The sequence below is a fragment of the Palaemon carinicauda genome, chromosome 10, assembly GCF_036898095.1.
Source record: "Palaemon carinicauda isolate YSFRI2023 chromosome 10, ASM3689809v2, whole genome shotgun sequence".
Taxonomy (NCBI): Eukaryota; Metazoa; Arthropoda; class Malacostraca; order Decapoda; family Palaemonidae; genus Palaemon; species Palaemon carinicauda.
This window is the reverse complement of record NC_090734.1, coordinates 162,948,263-162,972,084: the sequence shown is the minus strand read 5'-3', so window position 1 is coordinate 162,972,084 and position 23,822 is coordinate 162,948,263.

Sequence of the window (23,822 nt, the reverse complement as noted above, 5' to 3'; positions counted from 1 at the left end):
AAAGAGTGCTGGGATTGTAAGATATTCATTTTGATTTCTCTTAATTTTTATAATTTTCTTTATTTTGTGTATGTGATGATTGTTGGTCCTTATGGAATTTTATTGCATTTGAAACATTATTATTTTTCTGATTTTGTGCTCCAAATTTCGATGACGGTGTATTAAAACCTCATTTTGTGTTTCTGTATGATCTATTGTGGGCGTGATATTCATCATTGTATAACTCGCAATTGTAATACGCCAACCGGCCATTTGATTTGGTTTAGGTATTTAATTTTAATGTTTGCATGCTCCCGAAGAGGATGGTACTCAGAGGCAACATCTTGTGGAAAAAGAAAGCTTGTGTTCAGTGAAAAGAAAAAAAAAGAGAGAGAGAAAAAGAAATTGTTTTGAGAAAAAAATCTGATAAGCTTGAATTTTACGGGACATAAAAATTTGGGAAGGGAGTGGTGAGCTAAGCGCAGTCAGGTTGTTACTGTTTGGAATAAGTGAATGTCAACAGATCTGTCTTCTTTGTTAAAGGAAAGACGGTTACAATGTGACTTGGATGCCACTTTGAGAATGTCGCTTTAGGCACTCAAAAAAGTTCTTTAAAAGTTAGCGTCACCAAAATCTCTTTCTATAGGTTCTCATAAGACTTTCGGGTCAAAACAGCCAATCATCGATCAGGGCATAGAAAGGCCAAGGTGGGCGCTTGAACTGCCCCATAGTTTTTGTCAGTTAGAGTTGGGAGACTTGAGCGTGTAGACCTAGTTCGGGTCACGGGTGCCAGGATGCGTACCGAACAAGTACCATTTCTCTGAGGACTTTTTCTTAGTAAAGTAACGTAATGATAAACTAAAGGGCTCCCTTGTAGCTTAGATAGAATATAGCAGCTGTGGAAAATTAACAAACTAATTCTCATTTGTACATGACCCTCTCTCATAATTATGTTAACCCTAGAATGGAGTGTCTCTATCTTTGTTTCCCCCAGACGTGAAGTGTAAACCCCCCTAAATCGGGTCATATATATATATATATATATATATATATATATATATATATATATATATATATATATATATATATATATATATATATATATATATATATATATATATATATATATATATATATATATATATATATATATATATATATATACATATATATATATATACAGTGAACCCTCGTTTATCGCGGTAGATAGGTTCCAGACGCGGGCGCGATAGGTGAAAATCCGCGAAGTAGTGACATCATATTTACTTATTTATTTAACATGTATATTCGGACTTTTAAAACCTTCCCTTGTACGTAGTACTGTTAACAAACCACCCTTTAATGTACAGAACACTTAATGCATGTACTACAGCACCCTAAACTAAAACAGGCACAAATATTAAAGGCGATTTTATATCATGCGTTTCCTAAACACCTAAAAAGCAAGATAAAAAATGGCAACCAATTTTTTGTTTACGTTCATCTCTGATCATAATGAAGAAACAAACTTATTTAGTGTACAGTACACATATCTGTATAGGTTAGTTTTTGCATCGACTATATTGATTATACGGTACGGTATGTTGATTTTTTTATTACCAAAGTTTCAATTTACGTATTTTTCTTAGGACTTCCAAATGAAATGTTTTTCTTTATGACGCCGCCTGAAACGACGGCGTGTACGCTCAGTAAACAACCACGCTCAGAACAAACAAGGCATTTAACGCGCATGATGATAGTGATATATAATGATACAGTACATACAGTATTTACAGTAAAAGCATTTACAAAATATGTTACCTTACAAATATAAATTATACAGTATTGTACGTAGCAAAGCAGGAAAACAATTTACAAGAGAGAGAGAGAGAGAGAGAGAGAGAGAGAGAGAGAGAGAGAGAGAGAGAGAGAGAGAGAGGGAGATTGTTTTACGTACGTAAATGTAAATTTTAAACAAAAAAAATATGATAGGTTACAACATGTAGACTTTTAAAACCTTCCCTTTAACTTAATGCATACAGTACGTACAGTACTAAACTATAAAACAGGCACAAATACAGTTTTAGAATGTACAGTAAGAATATTAAAGTAAAAAATAAAGGTTGTTACTGTACTCACCACGAAAGAAGTTGAAGAAAAACTTGAATGGTGATGGCGATAAATTTGCTACACAGTAGAAATGATGATGATGAAGCTGATGATGTGTTCTACTGTGCAGCCAATGATAGTATTTTACGTCTCTTCAGACGGAGGTGTCTTTTCCTGGGACACCTCTTCAACTTCTTCCTGGGAAACTTCTTCAATTTCTTCCGAAGGCGTACTAGCAGGAGGAACTGGCTCTTTTTTGCGAGGCTGGAAGAACATTGTGATCGGAAGTTGTTGACGCTGCTTCTTTTTTCGATCCAAGAGCATTTTGTAGGGAGTCATGTCTTCATCGATCTTGTTGCAGAATTGCATCGAGCGAACCATATCCTCGTCCCACTCTTGCAACATTTCTTTAAACTCCTTCGCATGGTTGCAGGCCTTGGCAAGCCGTTCTAATGTTAAGCCCGTTTCTTCGACATTTTCTTGGGTCTCTTCCTAGGTATCACTCTCTTCTTCACTTGCCGATTTCGTCAGGTCTTCGAGGTCTGCGTCAGTTAGGGGCTGGGAATGGCAGTCCAACAACTCGTCGACGTCTTCATTCGTCATGTCGCCAAACCCGTCACCTCCAATTATGGCAGCCAACTGCACAGATTTCCGTATTGCAGAGTGTTGGATTTCTGACGGAGTAAATCCCTTGTCGTCGTAAACAATATCGGGCCACAACTTCTTCCAGCTCGCATTCACGGTTGCAGGTTTCATCTCTTGAAGTGCCTTCTGAATATTCTGCAGGCACGTGGCTATGGTGTACTGCCGCCAGTACGCTTTCAAGTTAAAATCTTCATCCTCGTCTTCTTGGGCAGCTTCCACACACGCAACGAGGTCCGCCAAGGTGTTCTTCGTGTAGAGGGCCTTGAACGCCCTGATAACCCCCTGGTCCATCGGTTGAATTAATGACGTGGTGTTGGGTGGCAGGAACTCAACCTGAATGCCCTCATTCGACAGGTCAGTTGCGTGTCCACCAGCGTTATCCATAAGGAGAAGGATCTTGAATGGCAAGCCCTTCTCTAAGAGATATTTGCTGACTTGCGGGATAAAACACTGATGGAACCAGTTGGAGGTCAGCATCTTTGTAATCCATGCTTTTTGATTATGCATCCAGTACACGGGAAGGAGATTCTTATTTTTATTTTTCAAAGCGCGAGGATTTTTCGACTTATAAATAAGCCCCGGCTTTAACAAAAATCCATCAGCATTGCCACACATTACGAGGGTAACCCGATCCTTGAATGCTTTAAAGCCAGAGGCTTTGGCTTCCTCTTTGAACAGGAAAGTTCGCGACGGCATTCTATTCCAAAACAAGCCAGTCTCATCCATATTAAAGACTTGTTCCGGCTTGTATCCACCTTCGCCGATAATATTCTTGAACGTCTGGTTCAAGTAAGTTTAAGCAGCGGCAGTGTCAGCGGAAGCAGACTCCCTATGCAGGGAAACGCTTTACAGGGCGAAGCGTTTCTGAAACTTCGCGAAACATCCTTTGCTTGCGGAAAAACGTTTCTGAGGCTGGGAATCAGTGGATGTCCCTGGTTGAGGATCATCTGCATCATCATCATCTTCAGCATGGTTGCCGTCGTCGTCTTTGGGTTTGTTTGCAGCAAAATTCTCATATAAACTCAAAGCCTTTGTTTGGATGGTGTTCTTATCCAACGCTATGTTCTTCTTCCGGCAGTCGGCAATCCACAGAGCTAAAGCACCTTCCATGCGTACGATCGTTTTATTACGCGTTGTAACAACTCGCTTCGCTGATCTGCTAAAGGTGATTGCAGCCGTCTTTCTAATGTTCGCCTCGTCCTTCTTGATATAGCGAACAGTAGATTCGTTGATGCCAAAATGGCGGCCGGCAGCCGCGTAACTTCTACCATCTTTTAACATGTCGAGAAGCGTAACCTTCTCAGCTATCGTCATCATCCTTCTGTGGCGTTTAGGCTCACTACCAGCCTTAAGAGAAGCAGAACGCTTGGGAGCCATTACAGTAGGATTTACAGTAACAAAAAGTTCAACTTAAAAAAGTCGCACACAGCACAGATTCACACACTTTAGAACGTCTACTCAGCGATACACGGTAACAGAGAGTGGACGATCCAGCCCCGCGAGAACTTTGATGATGCGGGTAGGAGATGCGGGCAAAACACCAATCACAGGCTAGATAACAAAACTTGAGTTCTGATTCGTCATCTATCAGCGCTTGAACCAATCACAACCCGTCTTACAGTACTATGATGCGTTGGTTACCTACTCATAGAGAATGCCCCGCGCATACCGAACGTACGTAGATTAAGTAAATACCGTAATAATAATAAATAATGATAATAATACTGTACAGTAATAATAATAATAATAATGATAATAATAATAACAACAATAATTTTATTAACAACAACAACAATAATGATAATAATAACAATAATAATAATACAGCTTTACGTACGCTATTTTACGCCTCTCACTCTCTCTCTCTCTCTCTCTCTCTCTCTCTCTCTCTCTCTCGTACGCTTATTTGAAATGTGATTTTTGCAACAAAGAATATTATTGGATGCAGTACTACGTACGTATACATACAAAAGATTCATGGAAAAGAAGCACATCCATTACAGTACACACCATTCTAATATGGTATGACTGCATCTGATTTGCGTTTCATGTTCGATTCAATTTTACTACGTACTGTATACAGTACTGAATTATCGTATGATCACATTCTCTTTTCGTGTTTTATTTCTTTCTCTGCTGAATTATATATCATATGTAATGCAATGAACAATCAGTAAGAACAGATATTACTAATTACAGTATTAATGGAATTACAGGTAACAAAATATCGTATTTGGTTGTCTTCAGATTTCGCGGTATTTTCGAATTTTCCGGAAAATCCGCGATATGTATATATATATGGATTATAGGAAAACCCCGCGAAGTGGTGAATCCGCGATTGTCGAACCGCGAAGTAGCGAGGGTTCACTGTATATATATATATATATATATATATATATATATATATATATATATATATATATATATATATATATATATATATATATATATATATATATATATATATATATATATCTATATAAATATATATTTATACATGTATATATATATATATATATATATATATATATATATATATATATATATATATATATATATATATATATATATATATATATATATATATATATATATATATATATATATATATATATATATATATATATATATATATATATATCATCCAAGAATGGTATTTGATTCCGAATTTTATCTTGGATATATACATCCACTTGGAATTCATTTTATGGTAACAGCTTCTGGCTGGGTGGAGATTCGAACCCCCACCTGTTCAGCTGGAAACCATGCCTGCAGGGACCATACCGACTGAGCTATCAAGAGAGATAAATGTTTATGACAAGTCCTCGTACATAATTCTGTCGAATTAAGGAATCTGTTCAAATACTTGAAATAAACCCATCTCCACCATGATAACTGAATGGTATGTTTGCAACACGTGGTTATTATAAATGAATATATATCACAAGCACACGTGATTTCAATTATTGTAAATATCACCCACGAATGACATTTAATACCGAATTCTATCTTGGGAATGTACAGCCACTTGGAATTCATTTTATGGTAACTGCTTTTGGCCGGGTGGAGATTCGAACCCCCACCTGTTTGGCTGGAAACCATGCCTGCAGGGACCATACCGACTGAGCTATCAAAAGAGATGAAAGTTTATGACAAGTTCTCGTAAATATTCCTGTCGAATTCAGCAATCTGTTCATACACTTGAAATAAACCCATCTCCACCATAATAGCTGAATTGTAAGTTTGTAACATGCGGTTATTATAAATGAATATATATCACAAGCACAAGTGATTTCAATCAATGTAAATATCACCCACGAATGACATTTAATACCGAATTCTATCTTGGGAATATACATCCACTTAGAATTCATTTTATGGTAACAGCTTCTGGCCGTGTGGGGATTCGAACCCCCACCTGTTCGGCTGGAAACCATGCCGTAGTTTAACTCCATGACAAATGGGCACATGTAGTCTTAGATGGCTTGCCAGAAATAAAAGAGAACACAGCAGACATTACGAGAGTTAAATTATTGATCTAAAATCTGGATACTATCAAATATTCATTCAGGAAGACAGTAAATGTAAAACGGCATTTATAGCTTGGGATCAACTATTTCAGTTTAATTTTCTTCCTATCGGTATTAAAAATGTTCCAAGTCAATTTTCTAGAGTATTGGTGGCCGTTTTGTATCCATTAATTGGCTATAATGTTCTTGTTTATTTAGACAATATCATTATTACAGGAAAGCGGCCGAAGAAAATAATAACAATATTCGTAAAATCTTAGAAGCATTGTGATATAATAATATGAAAAGAAATTTGTCAAAGCGCAAGTTTTTCTGTAAACGGGTCGAATTTTTTAGGTCATATAATAACTCCAGAAGGTATCCTACCCCGACCGAGTAAAGTAGAAGCTATTATAGATTTCTCCAGGCCATGTAACGCTAGAGGTGTAGCTGGGTTACTTGGGCTCGTTGGGTATTACCGTAAATTCATAAAAGTTTTTGGAGAGATAGCGAGACCCATAGATTCTTTAAAGAAACAAAAAGTAATAAGTTGGGGGAGTAGATGAATAATGGGCTTTTAACCATTTGAAAGCTGCCTCAACTAGCAATGACTTACTCGCATATCGTAGATTTGATCACCCATTTTTAGTGACAACAGATACAAGTAGTATAGCTATTAGTATCATAATTTCTCAAAGAGATGATAAAGATAGAGAGCGACCAATTTCTTTTGCTTCCAGGCATTAAAAGGAGCAGAAAAGAATTATAGTACATTCAATCAAGAGGCATTGGCTGTTCTTTGTGTTCTAGAGAGGAATCGGTTCTTTTTATTAGGTCAGCCGATTGAGTTGCAAAGGGATCATCGCCCTTACGTGATTTATTTTACAAAGGTAAATTGATGTCGAGACAAGCGAGAAGGATTGAAAGATCGCTAGAGTTTAACATGAGGGGGTTTAACCACATAGAAGGTAAAGCTAACAAGGTAACTGATGCCCTCTCCAGAGGTGCAGTAATAGTAATAATACCTAGGGTGCAAAAGGGGAACGAAGAACGAAACCAAAATATTGAAGACCCCCATCAAAATAGTTAATGGGATGTGAATTAACGAGGGGAGTAATCAGAAAATGAGATCAGCAACAGAGAGAGAGAGAGAGAGAGAGAGAGAGAGAGAGAGAGAGAGAGAGAGAGAGAGAGAGAGAGAGAGAGAATGTATGTTGGTGGCCGAGGACATGACTAGTGGTATCCAGAATATGTACCCTGATGATGCAGGTGGGATGGACTTGGGAGGTTGGTACATAAAGGAAGTCCGAGAGGGATAGAAAAAAGAGGAATGGATGGAAACAGTGCAAGCAGTGATTAAAGGGTAATCAGAGAATTTTGCCTCGTGATTTGTTTTTTTATAGAGAATGATATCTTGAATTGTGCTTACGAGAAAAGGGGAAGAGAATTTAGTGCACGGCTAGCTGTTCCTCCCTCTACCCAGGACAGGTAAACATGTAGCATATATGCTACCGCCTATATGCGTAAAACCACTTTTTCACTTTTGCACCGCTTGGGTTCTGCTTCTGAGCGGAAACCTTCCCAGCACCGGTTAGTTAGACAAGAGACACAGCCGAAGGAACAACGGCCATTGTCCTCTCTCTCACCGTTTTTTGGAAATCGCCATATTTTTTTTCCCGGTAGTGTATAAACTATACGTCTATCTGGTAAGTGACTGTGAATGATTTTCACAAGTTTTACAATATTGATTACAATAAATCTATTTCTGTGAATAGTATTTTGATACTTAGAGTGAACTTTGATAGATGATTTGAGAACATGATGCTAATGGTATATTGGATGTAGGATTACCATCTATAGCTTAAAAAAATAGTTAACTTTTTTAATTTCAGGATTTTCATATACCATCTTATTTACATATTAAAATTTTATATATACAATTTTCATCAGACTCAGTTTACAATTTATATTGGAAAAAAATATATTCTTGTCACATGTAACTTTTTTTCGTTACTAAACATTTTCCCCTTTTTCTTTTCTAAATATTTTTCAGTTTTTAGCCTAGGAGGTTCATCCTTCAACTGAAAATGCACTGAACGTAGCCCAGAATGTTTAGTATTCATTATTTTCAGTTTTATCTTAATATATTCTATAATTTTAGCACTAATTATCGGATATTATAGGTCATATAGACTGGAATAGTGTAAATATGAAAGAGGAAAATCCATTATCGAAGCTAGTTATTCTTTAGAAAATTTTCCAAAAAATAGTTAACTTTCTTATTTGAGGACTTTCATATATAATCTTATTTGTCTATTATTCAAATTTTATGTATACAGTATTTTTGTCACGTAACTTTTTTTTTCGTTACTAAAAATTTCCCCCTCTTTCTTTTCTTTCCAGATTTTTCTGTTTTCAGCATGGGAGGTTCATTTTTCAACTGAATATGCTTCAGGGACTCCTAAAAACTATCATTAGGCTGTTTTTATCAAGTAGCAAGGACATAGGCTCCCAGGGCCCCGAGAGTGGTAGTCTCTCAAAGTCAACAAATGTTTTCAGGTCATTAAAAAATAATTAAGCTACTTCCATGATTTTATTGAGTCTATCCTAGTCGTAGATAGCTAGAATTATATGGATAAAAAAATCATAAAAAAAGGCATTACTGAAACTGCCAAGTGAAGTTGGAACAAGCGGTAGCATATACGCTAAACGTTTACCTGTTACATTATCAATTTAGACGTTTACCTGGCCAGGATTAATTAATCGAGCCATCCCCATTGTACATGCAAGTCCTTATGCAGGGCATTTAGGGAATAGAGAACACGAGAATCCTTCTTTTCGTTAGGCATGAAAAAATCTATAGAAAATTATACAAAATGTTGTCATGGTTGTAACCTTTATTAAAGAACATAAAAACGCTGTAATGGAAGCCAGAAAGTGGCCTATGATTCCTATCAATATTTACAGCATTCATTTGGATGTGGTAGGACCATTTACTACTCGGATAAAACTACATAAGTACATACGTGTATTTCTGAATGCATTTACTCGTTATACTCATACTTACGCAATGAGGGAAAAATCAGAAAATTCATTAGTGCAGGTGCTTTGCTCTTTCATTACTGTGTGTTACGACCCTTGTCGGGCCGTGGTGCAACTCCTTATTGCATGATAAGATAGGTCAGTGTTTACAAAAATACCAAGCAATAAAATGGTCCACGGAAACGAAAACACTTGGGAAAACTTAACAATATTTTATTCCAACAAAATTTAGAAGTCAGCCTTTTGACTACCTAACAATCAGTATCGAAAATTAACAACTAATAATTAACAATTAACAATTAACAAAATTTCTCAACTGGAAGCACCACACTCTCAATGAGAGAGAGTCGTACATTGAAATAATTAACCAATCACACAAGAAACAAAAAATGAAAATATGTATACTCACACTCTTTAGGGCTGGATGAAATCACCCCCTGCTCCAACCAGGGAAGCGACTCCATTAACACTCAGCTACCGTAGGGAGTGCAGCTCAGCAGGACTCCTCATCAAAGGGAGGGAAATGGAGTCCTAACACAAGAAGAAGGGAAACAATATTTCCTACCTGGCAACTGCTTCCTTACATGTCAACACGAGCTTCAAAGCTCGATGATGTGTCGATGGTGGTGTCTTTCCTTCATCCACCTTGAAGCAGGGATTCCTACTTTGGCACTGAGGACTGCAGAAGAGAGCACACAGGAATTACAAATCACTGCATGTGGCAGAAATGCACCTGCTAAAAGCCTTCAAACGTTGGCGTCGCAATCCTCTGAAAAGCACGCATAAGTCAGGTGCTGCAGTAGGTCCGTGAAGCATCGAGCTTGAATTGTGTCTTCTAACCATCGAGTTCCTTGCACGTAAACACAGGTGTGTCTTCTTAACAAGGACTCGAAAAACACAGAAAAGAAACAAGTGTTAAACTAAACACTTGATAAATCTTTAAGCGAGCGGGGAGAAGGTTAAAACAACACTTCAAAAGAAAAAAAAATTGTAATTGAAAGCTTATTAACTACATCTTATGCTAATTTTACATAAAAAAAAATGCAGTAACATGGCTGAATTAAACAAAAGCAAACATTATGTTAATACATAATACCTTCCCCCTGAAGAAAAAAAAATTGTAAACAAAAATTTTTTCTTTATACTAATGGAAATGCACCTGTAAAGTAAGAACAATAATTATATAAATAGAACAATAAACCTAAAACCAAAAAGAAAGTACCCATAAAGAAAGCAAGCCAAAAGCTTTATATAGCTTACCATAATTTTAAAGATCCAATATTACTGTACTTCATAAAAGAAAATATCCAATTCTATGGAAACAAACCTACCTAGCTAAGCCTAAATAAACTTACATATACGCCCACAGACATACACCTTAACCTACAATACACGACCATTATAGTCCAAAAAGTCATATATATTATTATATAATCAAAAGTCTTTGTATATTGGGACAAATCTATAATCAATTTAGGGGAACCTTTATAAAACACAAGAGAGTATAACACTCAAAGAAACCTCCTAAACTATATCTACAAAGCTATCATTTAAACAGGACTACATCCTAACAATTTTATTTTTTTATACAGCCTCAATGGAGAAACGAGCAAGGCGGCGTATGAGAAGGATCAGGCAAGCACACTAAATTCTAGAAAGGGTATCAAGAATTTTGTTGGCAGTCCCTTTAACATGTTTCATAACCAAATTGAATTCCTACTGAAAAAGGGCCCAGCACAAAATACTTTAGTTAGCTCCCTTCATCCGCTCGATGAAAACAAGAGGATTGTAATCCGTCCATATCTCAACAGGGAACGAAAAATTTGTCATGTACGGCTTGAAACAGTTAAGAGCGCTGACTAATGAAAGAGCTTCCTTTCCTATAGTGGAGTAACGTTTTTCCGCTGCCAGAAGCTTTTTACTATAGTAAAACACAGGATGAACACCGTCCTCCTGTCTCTGAAAAATGACACCTCCAATGCTGATGCCAATGGCATCTACTGCTATAATAAAAGGCTTCTAAGAATCTAGGGAAGTCAAAATGGGTTAGTAATTAGTACTGATTTAAGTTTATTGAAATATTTTACACTCACCTGACCACCAGAACTTTTTTCTTTTTTCTAAGAAAATAGTATGAGGCTGAGCAAGATCAGAGTAATCAAGCACAAATCTGCGGTAATAACCTGTCAAGATCTTCTTACCTCTCTCACATTACCAGTCCTCATAAAATTTGTAATTGCCGCGAGGTTAGCTTGTTTCGGAGCCACCTGACCTAAACCAACCTCGTGACCCAAATAACAAACCTTAGCCTGACCCAATTCACACTTAGCCAAATTAACAACTAACCCTGCAGACCTCAGGGCTTCAAAAACCTTAAGTAACCTTAACATAAGGGTATCTCAGTCATTACCATATACTACCAAGTCATCAATATAAATTTCTACTCCTTCCAAACCACAAATTACCCTATTTATGAGACTTTGAAAAGTACATGCAGCATTTTTCATTCAAAAAGGAATAACCTTACACTTATATAGTCCTAACGGAGTGACAAATGCAGATAATTCCCGAACTTGGTCTGACAATGGAACCTGATAATAACCCTTTAAAAGATCCAGCTTAGTAATAAATTTGGCAGAACCAGTCCGATCCAGACAATCATCAAGACGAGGGAGAGGAAAAGAATAGTTTTTCGTATTGATGTTCACTTTACGGTAGTCCCCACGCATGTGGAACTTATCGTCTGTTTTCTTTACTAATACAATAGGAGAACTCCGGGGACTTACAGATCGTTGAATAAGGTTGTTTCAACATATACTCTATCTCCTTACTGACCGAATCGCATTTTATTGGGTTCAGCTAGTAAGGACTCTTCTTCACAAGGGAAACATTGCCTTCATCAACATTATGTCTTAACCCTGGAACGGTACGGTGGGTCGTCCGCAACCCCGAGCGTCAAAAAAAAAACAGGTTTTTCTCACGTGACTCACCCCCGTGACTGAATTTGTGGGTGATCAACCTGCAGTAGGTGTCTCGCCTACACGCTCTAGTAGTGTCCAGATGTGCATTGCTGTAGCTGCACTCCTTCCCCGATTTCTGAGACGCGTCGGGGTCGAGCGGGACCGAGTTTACCCTTCTAAGGTAATTTGCATAATTATCAAAGTTATTACCTATTATGAAATTGTCGTAGAATGATGCAACTTGTATAGGTTATAAGTTGTGGAAAGTCTTGGTGGATTGTTTGGCTACCATGTGCATGATTTTTTTTTTAGTTAAAATGTTGTTCATCACCACGAGGACCATTTTACCGCGAGTGCCCCTTTTTCATTTTTTTTTAATTTTTTTGCCAAGTCATTTTTCCGTAAGATATTGCCAAAAAGTGTCGTAAAACTTTTGCTTTTTTAGTGTTGGAAAGTGTGTCTAGATGATCTGGCTACCCATGCGGGACATTGTTTTTGTCAGATACGACGTAGTTATTGGTATATGGGGTATTTAACTGCGGTTCCCAATTTCTGTTTTTTTTCAATATTTGTAAAAATTTACTACGTAGTAAGGAATTGCCGTATATTATTGATTTTTTTTTCATGTTTATGTGTTAGAAAGTGTGCCTTGATGGTTGGGCTAACACGTGCATGTCTTTTTTTTTATCTGAGATGCCCTATATTAGAATGTTGGGCATTTTTCCGCGAGTGCCCCTTTTTATTTGTTTTGCATTTTTTTGCTTAGTCATGTTACCGTAAGGAATTGGCAAGTAGTGTCGCAAAACTTATATTTTTATAGTTTTGGAAAGTGTTTCTAGATGATCTGGCTACCCATGCCTATCTTTTTTTTTAACCAGATGTAGCGTATATATAGGTATGTGTTTGATTTTCCTGTGATTGCCATTTTTTCGTTTTTTCCCATTTCTTTCAAAATTACTACGTACTAAGGAACTATCACAGAGTAATGATTCATTTAGATGTTTATGTGTCGGAAAATGTGCCTTGATGGTTTGCCTAGCACGTGGCTGAAATTTTTTTTTTCTGAAATGCGTATAATAAAATGTTGGCCATTTTTCCGCGAGTGCCCCTTTTTATTTGTTTTGCATTTTTTTACTTAGTCATGTTACCGTAAGGAATTGGCAAGAAGTGTCGCAAAACTTATATTTTTATAGTGTTGGAAAGTGTTTCTAGATGATCTGGCTACCATGCCTATCTTTTTTTTCAGCCAGATATGGCGTATATATAGGTATATGTTTGATTTTCCTGTGATTGCCATTTTTTCGTTTTTTCCCATTTCTTTCAAAATTACTACGTACTAAGGAACTATCACAGAGTAATGATTCATTTATATGTTTATTTGTCGGAAAATGTGCCTTGATGGTTTGCCTAGCACGTGGCTGAAATTTTTTTTTTCTGAAATGCCGTATATTAGAATGGCCATTTATCCGCGAGTGCCCCTTTTATTTGTTTTGCATTTTTTTGCTTAGTCATGTTACCGTAAGGAATAGGCAAGTAGTGTCGCAAAACTTATAATTTTATAGTGTTGGAAAGTGTTTCTAGATGATCTGGCTACCCATGCCTATCTTTTTTTTTTTAGCCAGATATGGCGTATATATAGGTATGTATTCGATTTTCCTGTGATTGCCATTTTTTCGTTTTTTCCCATTTCTTTCAAAATTACTACGTACTAAGGAACTATCACAGAGTAATGATTCATTTAGATGTTTATTTATCGGAAAATGTGCCTTGATGGTTTGCTTAGCACGTGGCTGAATTTTTTTTTTCTGAAATGCCGTATATTAGAATGTTAGTCATTTTTCCGCGAGTGCCCCTTTTTATTTGTTTTGCATTTTTTTGCTTAGTCATGTTACCGTAAGGAATTGGCAAGTAGTGTCGCAAAACTTATATTTTTATAGTGTTGGAAAGTGTTTCTAGATGATCTGGCTACCCATGCCTATCTTTTTTTTAGCCAGATATGGCGTATATATAGGTATGTGTTCGATTTTCCGGTGATTGCCATTTTTTCGTTTTTTCCCATTTCTTTCAAAATTACTACGTACTAAGGAACTATCACAGAGTAATGATTCATTTAGATGTTTATTTGTCGGAAAATGTGCCTTGATGGTTAGCTTAGCACGTGGCTGAATTTTTTTTTTCTGAAATGCCGTATATTAGAATGTTAGTCATTTTTCCGCGAGTGCCCCTTTTTATTTGTTTTGCATATTTTGGCTTAGTCATTTTACCGTAAGGAATTGGCAAGTAGTGTCGCAAAACTTGTATTTTTATAGTGTTGGAAAGTGTTTCTAGATGATCTGGCTACCCATGCCTATCTTTATTTTTAGCCAGATATGGCGTATATATAGATATGTGTTCGATTTTCCTGCGATTGCCACTTTTTCGTTTTTTCCCATTTCTTTCAAAATTACTACGTACTAAGGAACTATCACAGAGTAATGATTCATCTAGATGTTTATTTGTCAGAAAATTTTGTTTACTTCTTTTTTGATTGAATATCATCAAATTTTTTTAGCTAAAATATTATATTGTTTTACATTTTTTATTCGATTTTATTTCCCTTCCAAAAAAAATTTTTGGTGTCAGAATTTTAATTTTATAGTCGTAAAATAATCGACAATTATCCAGCAACCCACCATACAATTTTTTTGCATATCCAAGAATAATTAGATCAGTAAATAACACCTTGAAATTGACATACCCTTCCTACATTTCAAGTGGCAGATTAGAGAGTCTGAGTCAGTGTGGTTGGCGGCCATTTTGTGGACGTATCCGAAGCGTAAGTTGCCCTATCTATATATATTCATGTTCCCTATAGAATTTGTGATATTTTGGTATATTTGTACCTGCATAAATATCATATTATATATTAAATATATGTATTATTTTACGAAATTTCTAAGTACTCAAAAAAATACCTTTAGATATGGCCCCTGATATAAATGTAATTTACAATATAATGAAGATTTTTTTACATAGTTCTATTTTAAGATAACATATGTTTATTCCCTAAAAAAATAGCCACTTCCTATTTCATTTGGGTACCCAAAAAAGTTCATGAAATTTGGACAATTTTTTTTGGCCAAAAAAAGTTACCCTTTTTTTCTCATTTCAGATCTTCACCTCCATGGGTCTGACTTCATCCAAAATACATCAAGATGTGTTCTTAACATTCAAGATTCAATTCCTAAAAGGATTTGTGTATATATGTATAAACTTTTTTTTATGAATTTTTATGCAAGATCTTTTTTTCTACTTAATCTTTTAAAATATTTATAATAAATAGTTTTTCTGCAGATGAGTAGTATTTATCTTTACAGTTGTTTTAAGCATTCATTGAAGTTTTTTTTGGCAAAAGAAAAAAGGAGGTTACTGCAAAAACTGATTTTTCAAGAATTTTTTTTTGGCGTCGGGGTCGCGCGTGTCCGAGTATACCCTTAAAGGGGTGTCCGAGGAGCGTACCTATCCAGGGTTAAAATATTCGTCCTACCGGAGCATCCTGAAAAAAGATCTGAACAGGAATAGATTAAATTAAGCACCTCTCGGGTGTTAATATCTAAATAATCTAAACTGCTTTTTAACATCTCCAAATTTTGCATATTTTCACCCAACGTCTCTGAAGGAAACTGACACACTAACTCGTCAAAGTTCTCGGGAGACACATCCAATACCACAGACACAGACTCGGACACTATCGCTAATGGATCACCTTGCTTATCAATATAAGGTTTTAGACGATTAACATGAAATAATCTACATTTACAGCTTGAACTAGGAGCCTCAATTTCATAGTTAACCTCTGTCAGTTTCCTCAAAACCTTCCAAGGACCCTTTTAACTTGGTTCGAGAAAACTAACCGGGTCCATACTCAGCACAAAAACCAACTACCCAGGTTCAAATGAATATACATTTACCTTTTTGTCAAAGTTGTTCTTCATTACTGCCTGGGACCGTCCCAAACTTTCCCTGACAAACTTCCAGGCACTAACCATTCTTCCCTTCAAGTCTTCCGCAAACCTTTTAACATTTATTTCCTCCTTCCGGTTGGATTTGAGCATTTCAAAAACAATTTCCAATGGTCCACGAACATTGTGCCCAAATATCAACAAGAAAGGAGCTACACTAGTGGAAGAGTTAGGGGGATTCCTGATAGCAAAAAGGGCAAGAGTGAGGGGTTTGTCCCAGTCACTATCATGATCATAACAATATTTCTTCAGGACATATTTGAGGGTTTGGTGGAACCTTTCCACCACCCCTTGACTTTACGGGTGATAAGGTACGCTGGTAACGTGCTGAATGGCCAGTTCAACACACTTACCCCTAAATACCTTACTCGTGAAATTCATCCCACAGTCGGTCTGAATTACATGAGGGAGACCATACCTGGAAAAGAAATCCATGAATTTTTCAAAGACAAGTTTTGGAAGTTATATGCCTCATAGGTATAGCTTCAGGAAAGCGTGAGGCTATATTTATGATAGTTAGTAAATATACGTAACCTGTTTTAGTTTTGGGTATGGGACCTACCACATCAATTAATAACTCAGAACATGAATCACCTATAGCAGGTATGGGATACAACGGGGCTTTGGGATCCCCCGATTTGGTTTACCCGTAACCTGAGAAGTCTCACACTCTCTGATAAACTGCTTCACACTCAATTTAATCCCAGGCCACCAAAAATACCTAGCTAGGCTATGAAAAGTTTTTAACACACCCAAATGTCCTGAAAAAAAAAATTAGCATGAGCTAACTCCAAAACAGAATTTCTGAATTGAGAAGTTACCACAATCTGTTCCACCCGACCAGTTTTATTCAAATTATCAGATACAGGATGACTAAACCTATATAATGAACCCTTTACAACTGCAAACCTAGGTTTAGTCAGATCCTCAAAATCGCCCAAATCAAAATTAAATTCATCTTTTTAAGCTTCAATAAAACTAGCTCTGTCCCAATCAAGTTTCATATTAACTACATCACTACAACTAATCTCTACTGGCCCGGGTCTTAAAATATCTAACTCTACACTACTTAACATTAAGTCATCATCGCTTTCCACATCAAGTAAATTAGCAGCTTCTGCTGCTGACCGAGTCATTACAGCCACGGGACCAGCCTTTACTGATAATATAGGGAACAGCTCCCGTCCTTCACTATCCAGCATATCATTTCCCAGGATACATCAATACCCGGGATAGGTAGACTATCCACCACAGCCAACTCAGTGACATGATCTTATCTTTGAAAAGACATGCGGACATTAACCAAAAGAGCAGACACAACTGAATCCGGAAAACAATACAAGATTTTCAGTATATTTTTCAAAACCATTTAGAGCGGTGTTCTGGGCTAACGACCTGGCAGAACCAGTGTCCCGAAAAAACTTTACCTGGACAATACTAGAGTAAAAAATACACTTTCTAAGCCACACATATTTGTCGTACTTGAGTCATGACTGGGGATTTGCAACATTAGGCTTACTACTATTTACTAAACTACTCCTATCGACTACTGGTCTTTCTACAGTACTACTGCTACTAACCTCTGACTTATCATTAACCAAAGCTAGAGGACTTTGATTATTGCGCTGTAAGTATATCCTGCGAGCATTGAACTGGTTTTGGAAATTCCCGGGCTTGTTGCATCCAAAAACTTCTGCCTTTACGGTCTAAGCTTCTATTTTCATTATACATGTTATTTCCCCCACCTGGGAAGTCTCAATTAGCAAAAACTTTAGGTGGAGGAGGACCTCCTTGGACTCTACCCACATCCCTATCACTTGAAAAATAATTAGAAATAATGTTGCCATAATAAGGGATATGGGGAGTCGATGAGGAGGTTTCCCCTCTCCTACCACTAATAGGGGAGCAAGATGTTTGATTATTTAAAGTCTTATACGTAAAACCACCACTACCTGAACAGTGAGTCGATACAAATTCATTTGCTAACTGAGCGGCACTACTCAATTTCACACTTTTTACCTCCTCCAGGTGAACTCTCAACTCCCTGCTACTGGCCTCCTTAAACTCCTCAAGGAGCAACAGTTCACGTAACACAGCGAAAGTGACTATCTGACGACATTTCATCCAGTCGTAAAACTGTTCCTCCTTGACGATCGCAAACTCCTCGAAAGACTGCGCAGGGTCTTTCATATAGTTGCTAAACTGTAGGCGGTAGGCCTCAGAGACCAAGTTGTAAGACTTTATAATTAATGCTTTTACCTTCTGGTAATCCCAAACTACTCCCTCCTCCAAGGCATTATACACCCGAATTGCCTTGCCCACTAACCTACACTGTATTAGTGCAGTCCACATTTCTGCGGGCCAAGACAATCGGGAGGCCACACGCTCGAATGCCTTGAAGAACTCAGGGACATCCTTTTCGTCAAACAATGGCACCAATTTTAGTGCAGCACCTATATTTAACTGATCTTGGAAGGTATTTTTAGGGTAATTTATCAAATTGGCCCCCTACAAACTAGCCATCTTTATATCTAATTCCGCCATCTCCAACTCATGACACCTTACCCACTCGTTCTCCTCAAAGTCCCTTTTTCGCAACTATATGTGTTTGCAAATAAGGTTGTATTCCTTCTCCTCCATGGAGTCACCCAACACATTAACATGGGCCAGAGATTTGAAGGGTACAGAATCAGGGGGCGCCAAGAACGGATTGGAGGACATATTACCAGGACCTTGGGGAAAATTTGCTGGACCTTCGTTCATGGTACCTACGACAGGAGGATCCTCAAACAGAGTTAGACCAGCCTTCATTCTTACTTTGTCCTCTTCTAAACCCTCACTCAAACTCTCCTCACTATCACCAATTACCTCCCTCTCACTTTTTGAATGCTCAGCTTTGCTTAAGCTAACTCTTGTTTTATTTTATCCCTAACTACTACAAATATCTCTGCTCTGGTGTCCATAATCGTCTGCGGAACACCCAACCATTTAGCACACTCAACTAATTGTTTCTTACCTAGCAGGGGAAAATACTTAAGGTAATCAAATGACCCCAAAAAATCAGCTGGATCAAAAACAAATTCCTCCATTTCGTAAAACAAGGAAAAAAATTCAAGAGAGAAACGCAACACTAAAACAAAAAAAATAGATATACAAGAGTCCACCCGAGTGTCGCTCCACCGCCCAAAATTACGGATACCCTAAGCTCTCGATCCTGTCACGGTCCCCAAATATATTACGACCCTTGTTTGGCCTTGGTGCAGGCTCCTATTGCACGATAAGAGAGGTCAGTGTTTAAAAAAATACCCAGCAGTAAAATGGTCAGCGGAAACAAAAATACTTGAGAAAACTTAACAATATCTAACAACAACAAAATTTCGAACAGTCAAACTTGTGACTACCTAACAATCAGAGTTGATAATTAACATCTAACAATTTACAACTTAGAATTAACAAAGAACAATTAACAATTAACAAAATTCCCCAATGGGAAACACCACACTCTCAACGAGAGAGAGTCAAACATTTGAATAATTAACCACACACATAGGAAACAAAAATAGAAATATGTATTCTCACACTCTTTGGGGCCGGATGATATCAGCCCCTGCTCTTACCAAGTTAGCGACTCCACTAACACTCAGCTACCGTAGGGAGTGCATTTCAGTCCTAACCCAAAAAGAAGGTAAACAATATTTCCTACCTGGCAACTGCCTCCCTACATGTTACCACGAGCTCCAAAGCTCTCGTAACTGCCTATGACGGGGATGCATTGATGGCGGTGTCTCTCCTGTGTCCACCTTGAGGCCGGGATTCCTACTTCGGCCCTGAGGACCGCAGAAGAGAACACACAGGAATTACAAATCACCGCAGGTGGCAGAAATGTGCCTGCTAAAAGCCGTTAAACATTGGCGTCGCAATCCTCTGAAAAGCTCACATAAGCCAGCTGCTGCAGTAGATCCGGGGAGCGTCGAGCTCGAACTGTGTCTTTTAACCATCGAGTTCCATGCACGTAAACACAGGTGTCTCTTCTCACCAAGGACTCGAGAAAGACAGAAAAGAAACAGGCATTAAACTAGACATTTATAAATCTTTAAGAGAGCGGGGGGGGGGGGGGGAGGTTAAAACAGCACTTAAATAAAAAAGAAATAAAAAAAATTTACAATTTAAACCTTATTGACTACATCTTACGCTAATTTTATATGAAACCAAAATGCAGTAGCAAGGCTGACGTAAACAAAATAGAAAATTACGTTAATACATAATACTGTGTTTAGTCTCCCTAACATTTTGATAAATGGTAGTGGTCTCGAATTTATAAATAAGGTGGTGAAATTGGTCACAGACTTGATTAAAATTGAACACTTTTCAGGGACGGCATATAGGCCTTCAGGTAATGGCTCGGTGGAATCGCATGATAGGGAATTGGTGCGAATTTTACGTTACTTAGTGGCTTAATACCCCCTTCATTGGCATGCCGTCTTCCAACAGCTGAGCTACCTTTGAACATTGCGTACAATGCTTCGCTCAAGGACAAGCTATTATTATCTTGTGTTACCATATACGGTCCTCAATAATTTTTAACAGTTGCCAAATTATTCAACTGAGCAATACTGTGACTATTTACTAAATTTTCTAAGGATAGTAATGAACACCACTGAAAGGTTTTTGGAAAGAGCTAATGAAAAACAGAGCTCAAAGTATGATGGTCTGTTCAAAGCCACACCGGTAAAAGTATTTGTGGGCGATCGTGTGTATTTGGAAAGATTACAACATAGGAAACACAAACTAGAGCCGGTACATTTTGGTCCGTACCGAGTGAAGATGGTTAAATCTAACATTATACATTATACAAAGCATCATCAAGCACACATACATATGGTTCTAGAAGACATGGTGTTCAAAAGTGTCAATCAGAGTATACCTCCTGATCCCTGCATACGCGACATTCCTCGACATTTCTTCTTTTGACGTGTTCTAAATAAAATTGATATTAACAATGTGTTCTTATGATGGTGCTTAATGTATAAGTAAAGTATTGTGATAATTTTCCTGATTCTAGCAATACGTATGACATACTGCTGAGAGAAACTAAAACAAAGAGAGAGAGAGGTTAAGTAGGTCAGGTGTGATCCGTCAGGCAGAAGATGTATTATTTATGTATTTATATAACTGCTGGTTGCTGGGGCCGGGGCGCTTCCCTACAGGATTGAAGTTCAGCCTCGAGGAAAGGCAGTGTTAGAGGTGTAGATGTTAATACCTTATACTTAGAGCTATAAGAGAAGGGCGGGAAGCTGAATGATTTTCTTGGGAAAACGGCTAGTGGCTATCGATTGATAGTTACAAGTGCAATAGTAATAGTAATTTCAAAAATGCCAAAACGGTGGTGTTGAGTTGTGTTGCGAAATTGTGCCATACACTCGGAGAAGTAAAATCGAGGAATAAAGGAATATCTATTACTAATCCTGTCCTGCCCAAAAAACCTATATTGCACACAACCAGAGGGAGGTTATTGATGAGGTTGTGTAATACCGATACTGGTGCTATTTTTTTTTTTTACTTTTGGTATTCTGATTAAAATTGCAGAGGTCATAAGAAGAAATGAGTGAAAGTATCTTATACACTATACTGTGACCATTTTTTTTGTGAAAGACGTCTGTTTTTGAGGGTGTGGACTTCTATGTATATAATTTATGTTACATTTCTGTGTAATACATGCCATGCCCTATTCTGGGTTGGAGAGTCCTCTGTATATCATAAACTAGAGAAGTCGGGTGCGCACCTTCTCCTGGAATGAGAAGCTCATAGGGGGAATAATGTCCTAATACGTGTATGAAAATATTGTAGACGTATGTGGTTTATGCAGTGAGATTAATGACCATTTTGAGAGAACTATGACTTTCATAAATTGTGGTGCACGATCACTGAACTCTGTTAGAGGTAACGTGTCTTAAGTCTAATAAAGTGACGTGTTGTGAAGCTATTGGTGACAGTTTAATTCCATCACAGTGGATATTTTCACAAAATCTAACAATTCACTCTATTGACAGAGCAACATTACATTTACTTGCCGAGGGGTATAAGGCACCTCTCGAGCGATCATAAGAACACGTTGGTACTCGTCTGATGAGTATCGGGCTATGTAAAGTGTACTCAGGAAATTTTTAGATGGATATATATATATATATATATATATATATATATATATATATATATATATATATATATATATATTATATATATATATATATATATATATATATATATATATATAATATGATATATATATATATATATATATATATATATATATATATATATTATATATATATATATATATATATATATATATATATATATATATATATATATATATATATATATATATATATATATATATATATATATATATATATATATATATATATATATATATAAATATATATATATATATAATATATATATACGCATAATATGTGTAAGGTATCACCAGTTCCTAGGCTAGCCCTCCTAGGAAACGATATTTCAAAACACTTCTCCAAGTCCTTGCGTATTTTACTCCATTCCTCTTGTAGTGGGTTGGTGAGTTGTTCGTCCCAATCCAGATGTTTCTTCCACAATCTCTGCAAAAATATCCTTACTTTCATAGTAACAGGGAAAAGCAATCCCAATGTATCGTATATTTGGGCAACGGTACTGAGAATCTCTGTCTTTGTTTGACTCAATCTATTAATATAAGTTGGATTGATAGTTAAAATGTCTTTAATTATATCCCAATTCAATCCCAATGCTTTATGAATTTGTTTTTGTTTGGCTTCAATTTGATAAGCAACAGCAATAGTTTGTATAGACTCGCTATTGCTAACCCACTCCTTCAAATATAAGTGAGCCAGAGCAAATATTTTGTTGGCATTAAAGTATAAATTCATCAACTCAGATTCTCCATTAGCCGTAAATTGCAAATTATCTACGTACAAACCTTTCTTCAGTCTTTCCACTACATCCACTGTATTGGACCAGGGTAACCACGAGACCCACAGTGGACAAGTGATGCATGATGGCTGCATTTAGAAGAAAAGGTGAGCATGTAGCTCCAAATAATACTACTCTAAATCTGTATACTATTAATTTACTACTGGCATCTGTTGGATTTTCCAACCATAAAAAAGGGCGTATAATTGCGATCTTCTTCACGTAACTGTACCATTCAAAAGGCCTTCTCAATATCACTAATGCAAGCAAAAGTTTTAGTTCTAAATTGCAGCAGGACTCTGAGTAGATCAGCCGTTACGTGTGGTCCAGTCCATAGACAATCATTCAGGCATAATCCATTTTTACCATGTTTTGATGAGCAATCAAACACTATTCTTATTGGAGTAGTGGCACTGTCTTTAAGCACTCCATGATATGCCAAGTAATGACAATCGACATCAGATTTATTATAGATCACCTTTTCAATGAATCCTCTATCTTCTTGCTCTTGCAAGATTTTCTGATAATGATCCAAGTAATCCACATCCTTCAGAAACATGATGCTCTGCTGTCGAAGTCTACTCATGGCTAAACCAAAATTTGTCTTCAATCTGAATCTATTGGTT